This window comes from Camelus ferus, chromosome 2, assembly GCF_009834535.1.
Source record: "Camelus ferus isolate YT-003-E chromosome 2, BCGSAC_Cfer_1.0, whole genome shotgun sequence".
In the NCBI taxonomy this organism is placed as follows: domain Eukaryota; kingdom Metazoa; phylum Chordata; class Mammalia; order Artiodactyla; family Camelidae; genus Camelus; species Camelus ferus.
The window spans coordinates 41,454,308-41,472,049 of NC_045697.1; the positions used below are offsets into that span (position 1 = coordinate 41,454,308).

General features: G+C 36.7%; 1 protein-coding gene across 20 annotated transcripts in view; it reads left to right on the forward strand.

Moving 5' to 3' along the window:
- MAPK10 (mitogen-activated protein kinase 10) overlaps nt 1-17,742 on the forward strand; it is a 441,743-nt gene that overhangs the window by 170,023 nt on the left and 253,978 nt on the right. For 6 of the 20 annotated variants that reach the window (XM_032498652.1, XM_032498639.1, XM_032498663.1 and 3 more), the window contains exon 1: nt 16,284-16,541. The exons of 3 other annotated variants lie outside the window; for them this stretch is intronic. The gene's annotated coding sequence lies outside the window, so the exon portion shown is untranslated. Of the gene's footprint in view, nt 1-14,564; nt 15,015-16,274; nt 16,542-17,742 lie in introns of those variants that run through there. 11 more of the 20 variants (XM_006190018.3, XM_006190016.3, XM_032498610.1 and 8 more) reach the window with 8 other exon arrangements.

Here is a 17,742-nt window from a genome sequence, read left to right on the forward strand (position 1 = left end):
TTTTTGGTTGAGAGATTCTGAATTAGCCTTGGGAAAGTGAATGGTTGGCTCTTAGAATACCAAATGCTAGGAACTTTAGACAACTGTATTTAAAAAGATATAATTTAAGACCTTAAATAAATATGATTTCCTTTTTTTTTTAACCAAGCACTATGTTAGCTGTTAGGGATGATGGGATGTTTGAGACATGGTCTCAACAAGCACTCAGTCTAGCCGACAATGTAAGTAATCGTAATAGTCAACTTACACATGCACTTTAGATAAAAAATTTTGAACTGTCTGTAATTCACAATTTCTTTCTCATGAGGTCTGAATACAGTGAATTGGAGTCCTCCTATTTCAGGAAAATTTGTATTGGGATTTACAGTGTTTACTTAACTTTAAGCCTTGGTTTCATGATGCCTGTATTTCCATCTGGAAAAATCAGGATACTAGTGTGTTATTCACTTTGCTAAAATAATAACTTATTTAGGTTGCTATGTGTGAATATTGTGAGTTTTTTTTAAGTATTATGGAATATATTTTGACTAGATTTTGAGTTGGGAGTAAAAAAATACATTAGTACTATTTGACTAGACCCAAAGATAAGTCTCGAGGCTATCTGAGAAGAAAAAGAAGGGAATGATTTCCTTTATTTTGTAATTTTTTTTTATTTTGAATGATTACTGGAGTTTGAGGTGGCAGATCTCAATTATTCTTACCAACTGAGTGTGAATTATATTTCATTAGTAGAATGGGATGATGCCTAGAATAGAAGAATAAAGGTGAAAGGCCGCAGCACGGTGCTTGGCACATTGTAGATGCTGTTTTGAGTTAAACTGTTGTGGAACTGAGGGCATTAATTTGTACTTATATCCACTGTATTAGAATGACAGTAAGTTCACAGAGTCCATCACAGAAAATTGTGTGAGATTCACACAGAAGATAAGGGGATACTTAACATTATGGATTGAGAGAGTGTTTTCTACCGGACCGTTACATTTCCTGCAAATTGAACCTGGTTTCCGCTGAATTTTTATGTTTTGTAAGTTGAACTTCACTTCTAATGTGTCTATCCCAAGTTCATCACTAGAAGTTGTTGCAGTCTTTTGGTGTGACTTGTGATAGTGAGTAATCTGGCCCATTTCTGTGTTTGAAGTATTCCTCATTGTGTTATGTATTTATCTTCAGTCAGTGGTCTCTTCATTACCCTAGGCTAGTTCCCGCTCTACAGTCCTAGGAATTTCCCACAGAATACATTGGTGACTGTGCTCTCAGTGTGTGTGTGTGTGTGTGTGTGTGTGTGTAAAGGAAAACACGTCTGTTTTCCTCTACTCGCACTCACAACACTTTGTTGTGAGTTACTGGTGTAGCTCTGTGTGGCATTGGTATCACTTCTGATAATGTGTGGGTTTTTCCGTCACACAAGCAATTCTCTGACACCATCCTGCAGTTCAGTTTGATTCTGACACGAACCGGAATTAGTGCAGAGCCCACTGATGAGGGCTCAGTCCCACAAGACTGGCCCGCACTTCAGATACCAGTTGCTAGTAGTAGGTTCCCCAGGTTCCCCACGACTTCTGTCCTACTTGGCTACAAGTCAGAGGTTCCTATGACCCTCTCCTTGGATTCAGTCATTTGCTAGAATAGCTCACAGAAGTCGGAGAAACACTTGTTTACCAGTAAATGGAAGCTCTCTGAATGCCATACTTTGGGTGTTTTTATGGAGGCCTCTTCACAGAGGCATGATTGCTCATTAACTTAATCTCCAGCCCCTCTTCCTTTCCCAGAGTATGGAGGATGGGGCTGAAAGTTCCAAGCTTCTAATTATGGCTTGATCTTTCTGGTGACCAGCCCCTCTCTCAAAACTATCCAGGAGCCCACTGAGAGTTTCCTCATTAGAACAAAAGATTGGTTGTTCTGACACTCAGGGATTCCAGGGTATTTAGGAGCTCGGTGTCAGGAACCAAGACCAAAGACCACGTATTAGAACCAAAGATGCTCCTACTACTCTTACCACATAGGAAATGACAAGACTTTTAGGAGCTCTGTGCCAGGTACAGGGTGGGGAACAGGGAGAGAGGCAGACAACAAAATGTATATTTTCTGTTATTTTACAGTGTGCATTTCTAAGTCTTCCTGAGTCACCCCAACTAAGAATAATCTATTTTGCCCCAAACTTTGATTGCTTTATTCCCACTGCTCTAATGATTTAGCAATTAAAAAAGCACCTCTCTTTATGATTATTCAAATCCAGGTCTAGTAAAACATTGAGCTCCTTGAAAAAGCGGAAGCAATATCTGAAGACTTTTGTCTGTACCATGTATAATAGATACTCAATGAGTGTTTACTGACTGGATGAATTCTTGTTTGTATTTGTGTGTGTGTATACATGCATTCATAACACCATTGCATTTCATTTCTATAAATGATGTCTTCAATTAAAGTATACAGCTGTGTATATAGCTGAAAGACTGCTACTAGTTTTTTTTCCACACTGCATATGGGAAGGGGGTTTTCAGTTTAGGAACTGTAGTTATTTGAAGGAATTGAAATTTTATTTCTTGAATTCACACTTGGCCTAAAACCTGTGCTGGAAAAGAGCAGTCACATTCCTTGCAGGGGAACACCAGGGATTCCATTAGCCTCTGCTGTTTCTCAGCAGTTCACAGCCATATCATGTTTTTAAAAAGCTATGTTACTTTACATCCTTGAAAGGCTTCTTCTTTTTAAAAAATTAATTTTTAATTAAAAAAAATTCTATAGTGCTTTGAAATTTTCAAAAGTTTTACACACTATTTCATATAATCCCATAATAACCCCTTTTTTTATCCTCTACCCCTATATTGCCCCTCCCACTTCCCTCTCCCCACTGGTAACCACTAGTTTGTTTTCTTTATCTATGAGTCTGCTTCCTTTTTGTTGGATTCTTAAGATTCTACATATAAGTGATATCATTACAGTTTTTGTCTTTCTCTGACTTATTTCACTTAGCATAACGCCCTCCAAGTCCATCCATGTTGCTGCAAATGCCAAAATTTTCATTCTTTCTTATGGCTGAGTAGCATTCCATTATATATATGCCACATCTTCTTTATCCATCTGTTGATGGACACTTCTATACCTTGGCAATTGTAAATAGCATTGCTATGAGCATTGGGGTGTATGTATCTTTTTGAATTAGTGGGGTTTTTTTTTGGATATATGCCTAGGAATGGAATTGCTGGGTCGTAATGTAGTTATATTTTTAGTTTTATGAGAAGTCTCCATACTGTTTTCTACAGTGGCTGTACTGGTTTACGTTTCCACCAACAGTATAGGAGGGTTCCCTTTTCTCCACATCCTTGCCAAAATTTGTTCTTTGTGTTCTTTTTGATGATAGCCAATCTGACAGGTGTGAGGTGAGATCTTATAGTGGTTTTGACTTGCTTTTCCCTGATGATTAGCAATGTTGAACATCTTTTTATTGGACATCTTCATTTCCTCTTTGCAAAATTGTCTTTTCAGTTTGAAGGGCTTCTTCTGCTTTCCTATCTGGGGGCTTCTCTGCTTCTGCTCACAGGACGTATTGCCCTGACCGCCAGTTCTCCATAGGCACCACACAAGGCAGAAAGAACAACAGGGTGTCATCAGTGCTCCCACTCTGAGTGTGTGCAGAGACATTCCTATTGGAGGGGTGCTGCTTTTATAATTTAAGCTCATTAGCATTTCCCCCCCTTTGCCTCTCAGTGTAGGAACTTCAGTCAGATACGTGTGAATTTGAATCCTGATGCACCTAACTTTTAGCTGTATGATCCTGGACAAATGACTTTAAGTCCTAGTTTTTCTGTCTATAAAGTAGGGATAATAATCCTACCTACCTAATGGGTTAATAATGAGGACTATAGTCATGTAGCATGGGACCAAGCACATAGTGGGTGATCAATAAATGTTAGTGAGTTAACGATCAAGAAATGCTGTGGTGGGGGTGGGTGTAGCTCATTGGTAGAGCACATGCTTAGCATGCGCTAGGTCCTGGGTTCATTCCTCAGTACCTCCATGGGAAAAAAAAAAGATGTTGTGAGATTGGAGCTCATATCTGTAAATCTAGCCTAGTGCCTGGGACAGAGTATGTTCTCAAAAGATAGTAGTTAAAATAATATTAAATATGTTTGTGATGATATTGGTGATAACAATGATAAAAATGATAGCAACTATGACTTTATTATTGTCAAGTAATATTTATTAAACAACCCAAAAGCCAGAACTGATTTCAGCAGTGGATCCTGTTTTGTCTGCCTTACATTTTCATTTATGATATAGATATTTAGTTTGCATCTTTGGCCCCATAAGACAATCTGGTTGAAGGTTTTCTATTTTTCCCACTACTTTCCTACTCCCTTCAACCAGGGAAGTATTATGTCTTTACTCTCATCCAAACATGATGTGATTTTCTTCACTTTTAGGGCCATTCTCCTTAAATTCCTGACTGTCCAAATTCTATTCATTGCTCAAGAATCATCTTAAGACTGTCTTCCATTTTGTTACAGAACTATAGTTATCATGTAATGTAGACCCTGCATTTTATAAGTGGAGAAACTGAAACATCAACTGCCTGCCCAATGTCTCCTGGGTTGTTAGTCATAGTGGAATTAGAACTGAGGTCTCCATTTTTATTGGACCATGCTGCTTCTCAGCATATACAGGATTTGACATCCATGTTTTCAGCATGGATGCCCATGTTAAGGTCTTCCCTCTCCAAACTAGAGACTTCATCATTTAATCCTATGTTTAAGGACTTATTACAGATTTTTTTTTCTCTAGTGGGCCAATCTTGACTCTGCAATAAAACCATGGGCTTTTTCTTTAATGAGTACCATGTCACACTTCTTTTCCAAATCTTCAGCACAGTGTTTTGTACTTATATGCTGCTCCATGGTTTGCTAATTAAATTGATTTTAATTAAATTATAGGAATGTCATCTAGTTCCAGCAGCTGTACTATTTTTGGCTTAGTTTTCTTGATTGGGTTCTCTGTTTCTTGAGAAAGAGTATATCTCTGCATCTCTGCTGACCAAGTAGCTGAATTTTCTCTGGGAAATTTCCAGTTAGAATTGCTGATGTCCTGAATAGTGTCTCAGTGTAGACTTGCAGGTAGCTTCAAATTTCTTCACGTTTATTATTAGTTCCATAGTGCTGCTTCAACACTGCCAAGCAGCATGTGATCAACTGCACCTTCTCTTATGTGTACACTTTAAGAACATTATTAAGCAATACAAGGTGAATGCTTCTGGGACACTGGACCATGTTCATAGCTTACAAAGTTATACCGGGAAATTTAAATTTAAGTGTGGTTTACATCTTTCTTACTGCCAATAGATTCAGTTGAATATTCAATATTTATTGACTATCATGTATTAAGTGTTGCACCAGGCACTGTCATATACATTAAAAAATTTTTTTATTGAAGTACTGTCAGTTGCAGTGTGTCAATTTCTGGTGTACAGCACAATGTCTCAGTCATGCATATACATACATATATTTGTTTTCATTGTCATATACATTATTTAATTTGATTCTCACAAAAATTCTGTGAAGGGAATGTTGTTACACCCATTATGTCAATGCCTAAATTAAGAAATGGAGAGGCTGCATGGTCTGGCTAAGTCACAGGCAGGAAACAGGAAGGTTGTTTGAACCATAGATTTAAACAAAATCTGTTGGTGAGTCCAGTATTCTTTCCACTATCCAATATTTCAAATAAGCTTTAAAAGTATTTATACATTATTTTTGTAATTTTAAAAATGTCCTGTGCATACACAAGATGTTCATTGAATTTATAATATCATCATTGCTATATCTTCATGAATTTAGACAATTTTCAAAATTAGATTCCTGTTTCCTTGTCTCCCTCTTGAATATAACATTTCAAAAAAGGTCAAATGGCATGCTTAGGATACTCAGAATTTTTTTGTGAATAATTTGAAAATCTAGCAGGCATAAGCTGTACATCCAAGTTAATGCTGATGATTATTTGGTTCAAAAATATAAGACCAAGTATATCAAATTCTCTATTTTATCATTAACTAATTACTGCTCTTTTGATTGTTAGGATACTATCCCCGTACATTACTGTTACATATTCTATTGTTCTATTGCACAGACCTAAAATTCACTAATTTGGTGATTGGAAAAATCTTCTCCTATCAATGTTTAAAAATAGGCTCTCTAATATTAGGAAATTTCATTTCGTGGTGATAGAGGATCTATATTTAGAAAAAGAACACTATTAACCTTTTATTTTAAATTTAATTACGAAAGTTTGGGCTCGCATTTTGTCTCTTGGTCTGCCTCCGTGACTGTTTGCCTTTTGAGTGCGATTATGGCAAGTCAAAGTCAGTGGTGAGAATAGCCTTTTTAGAAATGCTGCCATTTGTGACAGCATGGATGGACCTTGAGGGCATTATGCTGAGTGAAACAAGCCAGACAGAGAAAGACAAATACTACTTGATGTCACTTATATGTGGAACCTGAAAAAAAAAGTGAACTTATAGAAATAGACAGCAGAAAAGTGGTTGTCAGAGGCTAGGGAGTGGGAGAAATAGGAAGGGGTTGGTAAAAGGTACACACTTTCCGTTATAAGATGATTAAGTTCCGAGGATCTCATGTATAACATGCTGACTGTAGTTGATAACACTGTATTTGTATAGTTGAAATTTGTGAAGAGAGTAGATCTTAAATGTTCTCATGCAAAAAAATAGGTAGATACATGTGAGGTGGTGGGTGTGATAATTAACTCAATGGGGAGAATCATTTTATAGTGTATGCATCTATCAAATCATCATGTTGTACACCTTAAATATCTTACAACCTTATTTGTTAATTATACCTCAATAAAGCTGAAAAAAGACTAGTCCTTTTCATGAAGATATGAATTGCTGCAGAGTGGTAAGAAGCAGAATTTCTAGGCCAAACACAAATATAATCCATCATATCTCCATGCTTTTGTCATGCTTCTGGGACACTGCAGTAAAGCAAGGATAAGGAAAATTGAAATTGCTACATATGTACATCGATTGAAGGGTGGATAAACCTGAGGATGTCTGGCAAGAATGACTGTTTCTTTATCTCATACACCAGCTTATGCTGGGATCTAAGAAAAGGCAGTTTTCTATTAGTATCTTTGTTCAAAAGACAAATACTCTAATTAGATTTTTTTAAGCTGTTGCTACCTGAGGAAGCTAGAGCTACTTTGATATTATTTTTAAATAGAATTTTCCCTCCATAATTATTGTAAACTAAATCCATGATTTCAAAAGTCTACCAGGATACTGAAAAGCTGTGTATAACTACGATTTTCCAAGCAGCAGATATTCTGCACTTACAATCAAAATTTGCTTAACCACAGAGGGACATAATTTGGCTAGTTATGGGTGTTCCCAGTGGGAAAAAAATCAATGCTTTTCTAAGCTTAATAAAAGTTAGCTCAAAGTACATTTTCTACCATTGAATTCTAACAGTAGTGCTCTGTCCACTAGGAAAAACTTTCAGCAGGCCAATTTTATTTACTTTCTTTAGATGTGAATACAATTGTTTCCTGAATGTACAATTGATTCCTAAGCAAGAAGAAAATTAAAAGTCAGTATAACATGACATTATACAATTGTCAAAGAATATACAATGGAGTAAAGACAGTCTCTTCTGCAAATGGTGTTGGGAAAACTGGACAGCTGCATGTAAATCAATGAAACTAGAACACTCTTTCACACCATACACGAAAATAAACTCAAAATGGCTTAAAGATTTAAGCATAAGACAAGACACTATAAACCTCTTAGAAGAAAACATAGGCAAAACATTATCTGATGTAAATCTTAGCAATGTTCTCCCAGGGCAGTCTACTTAGGCAATAGAAAAAAAAAGCAAAAATAAACAAATGGGACCTAAATAAGCTTTTGCAGAGCAAAGGAAACCATAAGCATAACAAAACAAAAAGACAACCTGTGGGAATGGGAGAAAGGATTTGTAAAAGATGAGACTGACAAGGATTTAATTTTCAGAATATATGAACAGCTCATACAACTTAACAACAAAAAAGCAAATAACCCAATCCAAAAATGGGCAGAAGACCTAAACAAGCAATTCTCCAATAAAGACATGCAAATGGCCAATAGGTGCATGAGAAAATGCTCAATATTGCTAATTATCAGAGAAATGCAAATCAAAACTACAGTGAGGAATCACCTCATGCCAATCAGAACGGCCATCATGAAAAAGTCCACAAATGCTAGGGAGGGTGTGGAGAAAAGGGAACCCTCCTACACTGTTGGTGGGAATGTGGTTTGGTGCAGCCATTATGGAAAACAGTATGGAGATTCCTTAAAAAACTAAAAATAGACTTACCATATGATCCAGCAATCCCACTCCTAGGCATATATCTGGAGGGAACCTTAATTCAAAAAGATACATGCACCCCAGTGTTCATAGCAGCACTATATACAATAGCCAAGACATGGAAACAACCTAAATGTCCATCAGCAGAGGACTGATAAAGCAGTTGTGGTATATTTATACAGTGGAATACTACTCAACCATAAAAAAGAATAAAATAATGCCATGTGCAGCAACATGGATGGACCTGGAGATTGTTATTCTAAGTGAAGTAAGCCAAGAAGAGGAAGAAAAGTACCCTATGTTATCACTTATATGTGGAATTAAAAAAAAAAGGACATAAGTGAATTTGTTTACAAAACAAAAATAGACTCACAGACGTAGAAAACAAACTTATGGTTACTGAGGGGTAAGGGGTGTGGGAAGGGATAAATTGGGAGTTTGAAACGTGCAGATTCTAACTACTATATATAAAATAGACAAACAACAAGTTTCTACTGTATAGCACAGGGAACTATATTCAGTATCTTACAGTAACCTATAATGAAAAAGAATATGAAAATGAATATGTGTATGTATATGTATGATTGAACTATTATGCTGTACACCAGAAATTGACACAACATTGTAAACCTACTATACTTCAATAAAAAACTCCCATAAAATTGTATAATACAGAGTGAACCCTAATATAAATTATGGATTTTAGTTAATGATAATGTATCAATAGTTGTTCATCAATTGTAACAAATTTACTGCACTGATTCAAAATGTTAATAATAGGGGAAACTTTGTGTGGGTAGGGGAGCTGGGTATATGGGAATTCTCTGTACTTTTCTGCTCAGTCTTCTCATAAAGCTAAAATTGCTCTAAAAAATAAAATATGTTAATTAAAAAGAAAAGGGAGTGCAGAGGTAGATCCCTTCTCTTCTATGACATTGAAAGGTCACCAAATTTATTCTTATTAGAAACCACTAGTGGTTTATTTTACTTTCTTTTTTAATTGAGTATAATTTACTTACAATATTACATTAGTTGCAGGTGTACACACAGTGATTTGACACCTGTATATATTGTGAAATGATAAATCACAATAAATCAAGCCAACATCTGTCACCACACATAATTACAGAATTTTTTTTTCTTGTGATGAGAACTTTTAAGGTAGGTTTCTCAGCAACTCTCAAATATGCAATACAGTATTACTAACTATAGTTGCCAGGCAGTACATTACATCCCCCATGACTTATTTACTTTATAACTAGAAGTTTGTGTGTTTTGATCTCTTTCACCCATTTCACCCTCCCCCCACCCAACCTTTGGCAATCACTAATCTATTCTCTGTATGAGCTTTTTTTGTTTGTTTGTTTTAGATTCTACATGTAAGTAAGATCATATGTATTCATTTTTCTCTAACTTATTTTGCTTAGCATAATGCCCTTAAGGTCCATTCATGTTGTCACAAACCGCAAGATTTCATTCTTTTTATGGCTCAATAATATTCCATTGTGTGCACACACACATACACACACCGACACCATATCTTCTTTATTCATTCACTTACTGGTGGACACTTAGGTTGCTTCCATATCTTGGCTGTTGTAAATAATGCTGCAATGAACTTGGGAGTGCAGATATCTTTTCAAGTTAGTGTTTTTGTTTTCTTCAGATAAATACCCAGAAATGGGATTGTACCATGTGAGGAACCATTAATATTTTAAGTTTACTCCACTGAAGATTATTATGGCCATAGTAAACTGTTGGTCATGTGTTTCCTATCCAAATAGAATGATGAAACATATTGATTAAAAATTACATTTGAAAAGTTGAGATATAAGTTTTGATTTACTTTTAAGAAACTTAAATAGTTATTTTTACCCTTAAGTTTTCTTAGTGCTTTTAATTTAGTGATATGCAATATGACTTTTCAAAAGGGAGTTATTGTTTGCAACATATCTGAGGATTTTAAATTACGGAATTGTTTTGTGACAAGTGTTCCTCAAGTGGAAGTGTCATGAAAGATACATGACTGACTTTCTGAGAGAAGCATTATTATATATCTTGAAATGAAAGTGAATCCAAGTCAATGCTGACTCTCTGAATTCCCTTCATATCCGTTCACTCACCAAATTCATTGATTTATCCTTCATAATCTTGTTTATGTTTATTAAACCATTTGTACCCTCTTACCAACTATCCTAATTTATAACCCAGATATCTAACTGTTGAAAGTGTAGCTAGGTGACATTCCTTTATGACAACATCACTGTTATAGTGAACTCTTGGACTTCTTCTGTAACTCTCTTTTTTTTTTTTTTTTTTTTTTTTTTTGCAGCTGAGACCTTTAATTCTCATCTGAGGGCTGAAGTCCATTCTAGACTCTGGGATAGGGTGTCAGCCTTCCCAATTTGCATGGGACTAAGGGGTTTCCTGGGATGTGGGACTTGCTGGGAAGTCCCTGGTGAATGAAGACTAGTTGGGGACCCTACTCTGGGACCAATATTGATAAGGGACACCATAAGTTACCACAAGACATTGTATATATTTCCTTGTGCTGTACCGTGTGAACTGGTTTATCTATTTTATTTATTTTTTAATTTGGAGTTTCAAAACTTTATTTTTTTGTATATATATATTTATTGTATATATATATCAATTTACAATGTTTCATCAATTTCTGGTATATAGTATAATGCTTCAGTCATACATATACATGCATATATTCATTTTCATATTCTTTTTTGTTATAGGTTACTATAAGATATTACAGTAGAAACTTGTTGTTTATCTATTTTATGTATATTAGTTAGTACCTGCAAATCTCAAACTCCCAGTTTATCTCTTCCCACCTCCCTTCCCCACTGGTAACCATAAGTTTGTTTTCTTTGTCTGTGAGTCTATTTCTGTTTTGTAAATAAGTTCATTTGTGCCCCCCCCTTTTTTTTAGATTCTACATATAAGTGATAATATATGATATTTTTCTTTCTCTTCTTGGCTTACTTCACTTAGAATAACAATCTCCAGGTCCATCCATGTTGCTGCACATGGCATTATTTTATTCTTTTTTATGGCTGAATAGTATTCTACTGTATAAATATACCACAACTTCTTTATCAGTCCTCTGCTGATGGACATTTAGGTTGTTTCCATGTCTTGGCTATTGTATATAGTGCTGCTATGAACATTGGGTTGCATGTATCTTTTTGAATTAAGGTTCCCTCTAGATATATGCCTAGGAGTGGGACTGCTAGATCATATGGTAAGTCTATTTTTAGTTTTTTAAGGAATCTCCATACTGTTTTCCATAATGGCTGCACCAAACCACATTCCCACCAACAGTGTAGGAGGGTTCCCTTTTCTCCACACCCTCTCCAGAGTTTGGTTTTATCCAGTAAGGAATGTGATCTATTTAGGTGTTGATTTGTTGATTTTTTTTAAAACTAATTTATATTAAATGATCTAATTTTAGTAAGTTAATTTTTCCATAGTGTATAAAACAAACTTAAAAGACCATTTGAATCATCTAAATATTATTTTTTATTTTTTACATTTTTTATTGAGTTATAGTCATTTTACAATGTTGTGTCAAATTCCAGTGTAGAGCACAATTATTCAGTTATACGTGAACATACATATATTCATTGTCACATTCTGTTTTTCGCTGTGAATCTAAATATTATTGAAGTGAGTAGGTTGAGAATTAAAACCCTAAATTGTAAAATACAGCCCAGTGCAATGTTAGCATCTGCCACCCTTTGTGACTTGTGCCATCAAGAGTTAACACCTGATGGAAGAAAATGATTGACTTTAGCCTATTCATAGTTGTCATTCTATTTTTATTGGTAACTAGTATTCTACTATATGAATATTCCATACTTTGCTTATCCATTCTTCTGTTAATACACTTTGAGTTGTTTCTGATTTTTACCAATTATAAATAAAGCTGTCATAAACATTTATATATAACTTTTTTTTTTGTGGACATATGTTTCTATTCTCTTAGCTGACTATCTGTGAACAGAATTGTTGAGTCATACTGTAGGTATATGTTTATCATGTAAAAAACCTGCCAAATCATTTCCCAAAGTAGTTTTATCATTTTATACTCCCACCAGCGATGTAGGAGAGTTTTGGTTTCTCCATATCCTACTCAATATTTAGTGTTGTTAGTGTTTCCAGTTTTAGCCATTTTGGTGGAGGTGGCATTCACTGCAGTTTTAGTTTGTCTTTCACTGATGACCAGTGATGTTGAATACTTTTTTATGTACTCATCAACCATTTATATATCTTCCTTTGTCAAGTGCCTGCTGAAGACTTTTGCTCACTAAACAAAATTGTTTGTTTTTATTATTGGGTTGTAGAATATTTTTGTGTAACCTAGAATTTGTGTATATCAAGAAGATTTTCAGGTGTATGTATCAAGAGCATTTTCTTCTAGTCTGTGGCTGTCTGTTTTCTTTGATGGTGACTTTGGGTAAGTGGAAGCTTTTAATTTTCATCAAGTCTATTTTTCTTTTTCTATTATGGTGAGTGCTTTCTGTGTCCAAAGAAATCTTTGCCTATTCCAGGAACAGAAAGCTATGTTTTTCTTCTAAAAGGTACATTTTATTCTAACAGCTTTATAGATTTTAACTTGTGTGTTTCAGTGTATAATTTATCTTGAATTAATTTTTGTGTTTCCAATGTGAGGTAAGAGTTAAAATTCTTTTTTCCTCATTGATATCCAGTTATTGGGAATTGACTTTTGATATCAAAACTTAAAGTAACTTAAAATCTTGAATGCCAGTTGTTTGGCTAATCAATACGTATTTTTGCTTGAGACACAGTTGTCTTATAGATACGCCCATTGCCAAGACTACAAGTTAATAATCAACTGTTTCTGGTTGAACTCGAAATTAAAGCAACATCCAAAAACTTGCCCAAATGGATGAAAATGACAGAAAACTCATGCAGGACTTTTCCCCCTAGATTCCCTCCTTAAAAAAAATAGCAGCAGCAGCAGCAGCAGCAGCAGCAGCAGCAGCAGCAGCAGCAGCAGCAGCAGCAGCAGCAGCAAGAACACAAAACCTGATGTGGTCCTGTACAGTTTTATGATGTGTTTCAGTGTCTGTCATCACTGCTTGGTTTATAGTGGTATATCTTGTATATCTGTTGCATGTTGTATGCTTCCTGTTAACATACGGAGGAAGCTCCTCATTCATTAGGCATGCTAGATCTAAAACATAACGTAGAATGATATAAAACTCAGTCCTATTTGGTTACAATAGACAGAAACCCACCTTAAAGTTGTTAAAGCAAAAAAGGAATTTGGTTCGATTATGTAACTTGAGAATCCCAAGGGCTGAAGCTGGTTAGGCCAAATATATATTGAAATTTTTCCTTGTGTAAAGAATATTTTTTAAAGGTTGAAAAAATTTAATAATTAAAAAAATTGTGGACACAGTTAACTGCTCTCATTCTAGAAAATAGGTGTTAAAATTGTATGGAAACTTAAAAATATACTCTAACAGTCAAAAGCAGGGCAAATTACTTAAGTAAAATTGAGATATCTTCCCCAAATAGTAATAATGCAATTTGTATCTGTTTTCTAAAGAATTATCCCAATTAAAAAGAAAAGAGTTCTGATTTGTGAACTCAGATTATCATTACTTTCTTTCCACATTCAAACTGCAATCTAAGAGTCTTTGTTGAGTTTTTTTTTTAGTGGGTATTTATTTAGGATTTTTATGAAAGACAAGGAGCCAGAGAAGAGAAATTGTGCTATGCAAATAATCTCTGGGGTCCAGGCGGGACCCGAATGCTTACTTCGCCTCTGAGGTTATTACCATCCTTGTTTGCTTTGACAGTTTGAGATGCTACATGTCTCTTGTTGTGCTGTTTGCAAAAAGCTGAGCTAGTTGAAAGGCAGGGATTGACTGTATTTCCAACGGTGTTTTGGTCTGTGAGCATTTGCTCCTCAGTGCTGCTGTGTGCCTGCCAGGGCTGCATAGAGCCGGTTGTTTCTCCGGGTTGTGCAGACTGGCTGCCTGATGTCCTGGCTGCTGATAGTGGTTGCCAGCGAGCCCTATTCCTTTCCATTTTGCCTGGTCCTCATTTCATCGGAAAACACAGTAGCTATAGCCGCACATAGACTTTTTCCTTTTTTCCTTTCCCCCTCTTACCCCTCCCTAGACCTCTCTGGGCTTTGACGTCACGTGTGCTCCTTTCGGTTGCCATAGCAACCCCATTCCCCAAGCCCTCTGTCCGTCTCCTCTGGTAGGTTCCACAATGGTACAGGCAGCATCACGCTGCACAATGGTTTCCAGGCAGTGAAAGAGGGTGATTCAGCAAGCCACTTTTTTTCTTCTTCTTTTTTTTAAGCCTTCCCTTCTCTTTTTATTTTTATGGGGGTGGCTGGTGCTTGTTATATGCTTACCTTTTCCCTTTCCTTTTTCATTTTTACAATTTTCCTTTTTTCTCATCACCCCTCACTTTCTAGGGGCTTGAGTGACTTTAAGATTGGGTTTTCTTGGAAATCATCTGTCCATCATTAATTTTAAACAATTTCCCCACCTCCAAAGAATCTATTCCTTATTACAGTTCGGAATGTGGTTATGAAAAACAAGTAGGGAGGATTTCTGGGGCAAACACTGCTGGATCAGGATCCTAGTTCTCAAGCACGGAATGGTAGGTGGCTCTTTGCTCATTCTGGGTTCTAACCTGGTTTTTGGAGGGTGGGGTGATGTCTGTTGGTTGCTCCTGGTGTGGCGGGAGAGCAAGCGTGGGAGAGGGGGTCAGAGATGGGGTGGAAAGCAGGTTAATGAAGTGAACTATCTCTGAGGCAAGAAGCCACCAGCCTTTCCTTCTGTGCGGAGCATCTCTCTCTAGACTTGGGCGTGTTGAGACCTTTCTGTTTGGAATGAAGGTTGGCAGAGGGTGGGAGGGAGCATTTTTATTGTGACCAGGGGTTTTTAGACCAATGCAGAGCTACAGAAGAGAAAAGAAAACCAGAGACAGAGAACAGCTGTGCTTGTTAGAAGTGCCGACCTCAGTCCCATAGCTAAGAAATGTTATAGGTTCCATGAAACATTAAAAAATCATATCTTTAAGTTATGCGTTTATGGTTGCTTTCTGAGAAATGTTACATAAATAAATATTTTGGGACATATTTACATACTGCAGTAGGGAATGGTATTTTTATATTTTAGTTGCAAAACTAACGGCATTACTCTCGCAGAGACACTCTAGACTAAATTTGGGGTGGGGAGAGGAACACAGAACAGGGGTCAGGTTAGAGATCAGAGGAAACATTACCACTGCAGTCACACAGGTAAGGGGTCCCTTTAAGAAAGTGATCTCCAAGTCACAGCAGGCAGCTTTTTTTTTTTTTTCCTTTATGGCATGGTTCCCAGGTACTCTGTACTGGGATACTGTGTCCCCTAGAAATGTCAAAGCTCATTTGGAAAAAGAGATACATCATCAGAAATGAGCTTGACAATATATTTATCAGAATTTATGTATTTGTGCCTGCAGCAAAATAAATGTGATTTATTGGAAAATCTTCAAGTAAATCAAGGCTAGAGATATTTCAAGAAAATTACATACATATATATATTTTTTTCCCCTTTCTATTTAAATCTAGAGACTGAGTCTCTGCTTTTACCCCCTGAAAACATAACTCCCAGGGTACAGCAATTTGGCCACAGAAAAAGAATGGCTTATCCCATGGCAGTCAGCTCTGAAGCAATCACAGGGTTGTTTACATGGGCTGTCTTTGCTGCAGAGCCTGACAGCCTCTGTACGGCAGCCCTGCCTGCTTATGGTGTGTTGATGATAACTTTTTGTGAACGAACCAGAGAGAGGCAGGCTAAGTCCTCTGGGACAGGCCACAGTTCAGACTGAAGGAAAATGGGTCTAAGTGCACCAGGCATTGCCAGCCCAAGGTCCAATTTCTCCTTCCGTCCCTAGTCTGCTAGTTGTCAGACCCCAGAAGAGCTCACAGAATGCTGATCTACGTATTTAAAATGGTTGCAGGAATGGCTATTTCTCTCAGAAAGGCGTCTGTAAATTTTCTGTCTTAGGTGATGTTTATGTTGTAAACATAGACAGTGATGCTGGAGCTCATGAATGAGCTCGCAAGCTTCGGACTCCGCTTTGGAGCCATTGGATTGTAGGAGCCGGACAGTTCTGGATGTAGCAGTTTTGCTGCCTCTGGTATGTATTCCCTTCTCCGCCTTGATCTCACTCTTAAAACTGACATAAAGTACTGGATTAGCTTTTTTTTTTTTTTTTTAATCACCTAGAGCAAACTAGATTTTCTCTCCCTCACAACGGAATTAGAAAATCAGATGACAAAGGTGGTCTGACCTTAGATATCAAAGAATCTTCCTGCTTCCTCATTTGCATTATCACTCCCTCCTGTTGTTGCAAAGTATCTTAATTTGACAATCTCCTGGTGTTACAAAATCTTCACAGTTTTCTTCATAAAGAGATTCTTGATGATGAGGCAGTAAGGCATTTTATGTAGAGTGGGAAAAATCGGCTGCCTGCAGCTTCCTGCTTGCCTGCCCTAGAACAGCATCTGCTGTGGGGAGGAGTGTGTGCCGGGCTGGAAGGGGATGTTTACGAACAGACCCCAGAGGGACCAAGTGTGTTTTCGCTGTCATTGTCTGGTACGTCTGCAGCTGTTAGTATTTAATGGTTTCATAGTATGTGGTCAATATTTTTCAAGGTTAGAATGAACTGAGAATTGATTGTGGGTGCCATAAAATATCTGTATATTTTTAAATTACGGGAAAATTCATAGGATTCCTGTAGGAATATCATAAGCAAAAGGAATCTGCCTAATTTAAGTAATGCGAAAAAGCCTCTCATACTTAAAGGTAAAGCCTCTCGTATTTAAAGGGAGGTTCTTTCTTTTTTAAGTTCTTTTTTTTTGTGGCTTTATGTAAATGAATCTTAGTGGAAAAGTCTTTTAATACTGATGATAAAAGATAAAGACAAATTGAGTTTTTCTCGTTTGTTAAGCACAAGGACAGATGCTCTCCCTTCCTGCCTGTGTTCTGGCTGCAGGTCACATTTGTAGCCCTAAGACTTTACATGGATTGCTGTGTTCAAATCGAATAATTGCTTAGCTGCTAATGAGAATAATGGACTCAAAGCAAGAGAGGCTTCCTTCAATTAGAATAACATTTTAAATTCTTTCTCCTTTGCCCTACTATTTGCTCTGGCAGTCTCTTTTAAGCATTTGCTTGGACATTGCAACACTTAGGCAGAAAGAGGCATGAAGTGTCCAGGAATGACATGAAAGGAGTACAGGCTGTGTTTGCTGCAGGCTGAGTGCCTCCTTCCACAACACATGCATCTCTCCCACCTCCTGCTGAGGACCCAGGACTCGTGGGAGAAGTTGGGCCTG